A 5,493-nucleotide genomic window follows, 5' to 3' on the forward strand; every position below is an offset into this window, starting at 1 on the left:
TCATTCAGGAGCAGGTTGTTTAAATTCCATATAATTCCATGGTTTTGAGTGATCTTCTTAGTACTGATTTGTATTTTTATTGCACTGTGGTCAAAGACTGCAGTTGGTATAATTTTGTTTTTTGTTTTTTGTTTTTTTCCGTTTTTATCTGTTGAGGACTGTTTTGTGGCCGATCATGTGGTTGATTTTTAGTTATGTGTTCTGTATAGATGACAAAAATATATATTCTTTTGTTGTTGGGTGGAGTGTTCTGTAGATGTCTGTTAAGTCCATTTGATCAAATGTCAAGTTCATGTATTGAGTACCTTTGTGAGTTTTCTGCCTTGGTGATCTGTCTAATATTGTCAGCATGGTGTTGAATTCTCCTAGTATTATTGTATGGTTATCTAAGTATATTTGTATGTCTCTAAGAACATGTTTTATGAATCTGGGTGCTCCTGTGTTGGATGCATATACGTTTAGGATTGTTAAGTCTTTTTACATTGAACCCTTTATCATTATGTAATGCCTTTTTTTGTCTTTTTTGATTATTGTTGTTTTAAAGTCTGTCTTTTTCTGAAATTAGAATAGAAACATGTGTTCTTTTTTTCTTTTCCATTTTCTTGGTAGATTTTTCTCCACCCCTTTAGTTTGAGTCTATGGGCATCCTTGAATGTGAGATATCATTGTGGCACCCCAGCTAAAGTAGGGCTTATGAATATTCACGTGTTAATGGAGTTTTAGCTCTGAGCCAACTTATAGTGGGTCCAGTGGGTCCTGGGCTCATTTTGTGGTCATTTCCTTAGTGCCAGAATGCAACATCGGCATAGAAATACTAAAGAGGTGATAGAACACCCACATTGGCTCCCTGACTGATAGAGTGAGGGCCATTATGGTGGGAAAGGCCAAATGGAAGCCATTAGAGCTGCCTCTACCTGGAAAAGTAGTAAATCAAAAACAAGATTGCATCCCTGAAAGGACTGTGGAGATTAGTGCTACCATCAAGTACTTTAAAAACACAGGGGTGATTATTTTAGCCACATCCCCATTCAACTCTCCTATCTGGCCTGTACAGAGACAGATGGATCCTGGAGAATGGCAGAGGACAACCATAAGCTTAACAAAGTGGTGACTCCAACTGCATCTTCTGTACCAGATGTGGTTTCCTTGCTTGAGCAAATTAACACACGTTCTGGTACCTGATATGCAGCCATTGACTTAGCAAATGCCTTTTTCCCCATTCCTATCCATAAGGCCCACCAGAAGCAAATTGCCTTCTGCCTAGCAAGGCCAGCAATGTACCTTTACTGTCCTACCTCAGGGTTATATCAACTCTCCAACTTTGCATCATATTGTTATTAGGAGAGATCTTGATTGCTTGTCACTTTTACAAGACATCACACTGATCCATTATATTGATGACATTATGCTGACTGGATCCAATGAGCAAGAAGTAATAAACATACTGGACTGATTGGTGAGACATTTGCATGTCAGAGGAAATCAATACATCTAAAATTCAGGGACCTTCTACCTCAGTAAAATTTTTAGAAGTCCAGTGGTGTGGGGGATGTCAAGAGATTTCTTCTAAGGTGAAGGATAAGTTGCCATGTTTGGTCCCTTCAACAACCAGGAAAGAGGTACAATGCCACTGAACCTATTTGGATTTTGGAGGCAACATATTTCTCATTTGATTGTTTTACTCCAGACTGTTTATCAAGTGACCTGGGAGGCTGCCAGTTTTGAGTGGGGTCCAGAAAGGGAGAAGGTTCTGCCACAGTGCAGGCTGCTGTGCAAAGCTGCTCTGTCACTTTGGTCATATGACCCAGCAGATCCAATGCTTGAGGTGTCAGTGGCAGATAGAAATGCTCTTTGGAGCCTTTGGTAGGCCCCCATAGGAGAATCACAGTGGAGGCCTCTAGGATTTTGAAGCAAGGCTCTGCCATCTCATGCAGTTAACTGCTCTGCTTTTGAAAGACAGCTCTTGGCCTGTTACTGAGCTTTGGTGAAAACTGAGTTTGACTATGGATCATCAAGCCACCAGGGAACCTGAACTGCCTATCATGATTTGGGTGCTTTCTGACCCCTGAAGCCATAAAGTGGGTCATGTACAGCAGCATTCTGCCAGCAAATAGAAGTGGTATATACATGCTCAGGCTTGAGCAGGTCCTAAGGGCACAAGTAAGTTACATCAGGAAGTGTCTCAAATGCCCAGGGTCTCCACTCCTGCTATCCTACCTTCTCTTCCCCAGTCTTCACTGGTGGTCTCATGGGGAGTTCCCTATGATCATTTGACAGGGAAAGAGAACACTGGGGCCTGGTTCACACATAATTCTGCACGATATACAGGCACCACCTAAAAATGGGCAGCTTCAGCACTACAGCTCCTTTCTAGGACGTCCCTGGAAGACAGCAGTGAAGGGAAATCTTCCCAGTGGGCAGAGCTTCCATTGGTGCACCTGGTTGTGCACTTTGTATGGAAAGAGAAATGGCCAGATGGGCAATTATATACTGATTAATGGACTGTAACCAATGGCTTGGCTGGATTGTCAGGGACTTGGAAGAAGCTTGATTGGAAAATTGATGACAAAGAAATTTGGGGAAGAGGTATGTGGATAAACTTCTCTAAGTGGTCAAAAACTGTGATGATATTTGTATCCCATGTGAGTGCTCACCAAAGGACAACCTCAGCAGAGAAGGATTTTAATAGTCAAGCAGATAGAATGACCTGATATATGGATACCACTCAGCCTCTTTCTCCAGCTACCCCTGTCAATGCCCAGGGGGCCCATGAACAAAATGGCCATGGTAGCAGAGATGGAAGTTATGCATGGGCTCAGCAACATGGACTTCCACTCACCAAGGCTGACCTGGCTGTGGCCACTGCTGAGGGACTAATTTGCCAGAAGCAGAGGCCAACTCTGAGCCCTTGATATGGCACCATTCCTCAGGGTGAACAGCCAGCTACCTGGTGGCAGGTTGATTATATTGGACCTCTTCCATTATGGAAAAGGCAGAGGTTGATTCTCACTTCAATAGACATTTACTCCAGGTATGTGTTTGCCTGTCCCACATGTAATGCTTCTGATAAGACTACCATCTGTGGACTCACAAAATGCCTTATCCACCCCACAGTCATGGTATTTCATACAGCATTGGCTCTGACCAAGGCACTCACTTTACAGATAAAGAAGTGCAACAGTGGGCTCATACTCATGGAATTCACTGGTCTTACCATGTTCCCTATCATCCTGAAGCAGCTGGATAAATAGAACAGTGGAATGGCCTTTTGAAGTCATAATTACAGTGCCAGCTAGGTGACAATACTTTTCAGGGCTGGGGCAAAGTGCTCCAGAAGGCCATGTATCCTCTGAGTCAGCCTCCAATACATGGTACTGTTTCTCCCATAGCCAGGATTCACAGGTCCGGGAATCAAGGGGTGAAAGTGGAAGTGGCACCACTCACCATCACCCCTAGTGATCCACTAGCAAATTTTTGCTTCTTGTTTTCATGATGTTGTGTTTTGCTGGCCTAGAGGTCTTACTACCAGAGGGAGGAATGCTGCTACTAGGGGACACAACAATGATTTCATTAAACTGGAAGTTAAGATTGCCACCTGGACACTTTGGCTCCTCCTACCTTTAAGTCAACAGGCTAAGAAGGGAGTTACAGTGTTGGCTGGGGTGATTAACCCAGACTGTCAGGCTGAAATCAGTCTACTACTCCACAGTGGTGGTAAGGAAGAGTAACATGGAATATAGGAGATGCCTTAGGGCTTCTCTTCATATTATTATGCCGCATGATTAAGGTTTATGGGAAACTACAGCAGCGCAATCCAGGCAGGATTACAAATGACCCAGACTCTTCAGAAATGAAGATTTGGGTCACACCACCAGGAGAAAAAAAACAAAAACAAAAACAAAACACAACCTGCTTGCTAAAGGCTAAGGGAGTACAGAATGGGTGGTAGATAAATGTAGTCATCAATACCAGCTATGATCACATGACCAGTTGCAGAAACAAGGACTGTACATGCTGTAGGGAATCCATAAGCCCCTCACTGGGCAGCAGAATGTAAGGAGACAGCCCTACATCAACTGTGGGTACCACGAGTTCAGTGGCAACAAAAGAATGAGAAAAAGACAGATTAAGAGAGACAGTGGAACCAGGGGGCTGTCACTTTATTACTCTGGAAGAGGCAGTGAAGGCCCTGAGTTCTGATCATCCACACTATTTATTGGTTACAATCCCTTTGATCTATAGGGTAGGGGTGGAGTCATGGTGGAGTGAATCAGTGAGTCCGAACTGAATCAGTGAACCAGAACTGCTGTGTCATTCCAAGGATTGATAACTGGTGGTGTGGGAGTTTCACAAAACAAGAACATGTGGTTATCTTTAGCTTATTACCTATGTAGAATTCATGGAACACAGACCTTACAAGGATCCTACAAGCCTGGCTACATCATAGTGCTATGCAGGGGTTGTACATCCTTGAAAACAATGTTTATGGCAACAGAGCCCAGGTCACCCTGCACCAGAACATGAGGCATGGAGAGGCCTTCCTCCTCAGAGGCCTCCTGTGGCCTTCTGCAGTTTGTTGTTCCTTGTTTATATGTTGCTCATAACTAATTTATGAAGGCACTCTGTAAGTCCTTTCTCCTTTGCTATTTTTCCCAACAAATGTCATGAATATTTCCTCCTCCTTTTGTTAAAAACATGTTTGTGCATGTATACACTTGTACTAAAAACAACTTCATTTTATTTCCTTCTTTCTTTATCATGTGACATAAGATTTATTGACTTCGTTTCAGTATGTAAGCATTGTTAACTTTATGTAATAGCATTTGAGTTGCAGATTGGTGCATTTATGGTTGTACAAAGGATAGTTGGTTGTATTGTGTCAGACATAATTATGACCTTCTTATTGTCTTTATTTGAAGGTTATGTATGATCTCTGGAGATGTGCATGGGTTGAAATTGACAAGAGGTAGGCTTGTGATGGTGAATACTGAGTATCAACTTGATTGGGTTGAAGGATGCAAAGTATTGATCCTGAGTGTGTCTATAAGTTGTCAAAGGTGATTAACATTTTAGTCAGTGGGCTGGGAAGGCTGACCCAACCTTAATCTCTGTGGGCACCATCTAATCAGCTGCCAGGGAGGCCAGGATATAAAGCAGGCAGAAAAAAAATGTGAAAAGGCTAGACTGGCTTAGCATCCCACCCTACATCTTTCACCTGTGCTGGATGCTTTCTGGCCTCAAACATCAGTCTCCAAGTTCCTCAGCTTTGGGACTTGAACTGGCCACCTTGCTCCTCAGCTTGCAGACAAACTATTGTGGGACCTTGTGATCATTTGAGTTAAAAATACTTAAATCCCTAGATAAATCAATAGTTAGATATTTTTTTAAAATAGTTTTATATATATGTATATATATATATATATATATATATATATATACACACAAATATATTTATGTATATGTATGTGTGTATATATATGTGTATATATATAT

Source organism: Cebus imitator, unplaced genomic scaffold, assembly GCF_001604975.1.
Source record: "Cebus imitator isolate Cc_AM_T3 unplaced genomic scaffold, Cebus_imitator-1.0 Scaffold377, whole genome shotgun sequence".
Classification (NCBI taxonomy): Eukaryota; Metazoa; Chordata; class Mammalia; order Primates; family Cebidae; genus Cebus; species Cebus imitator.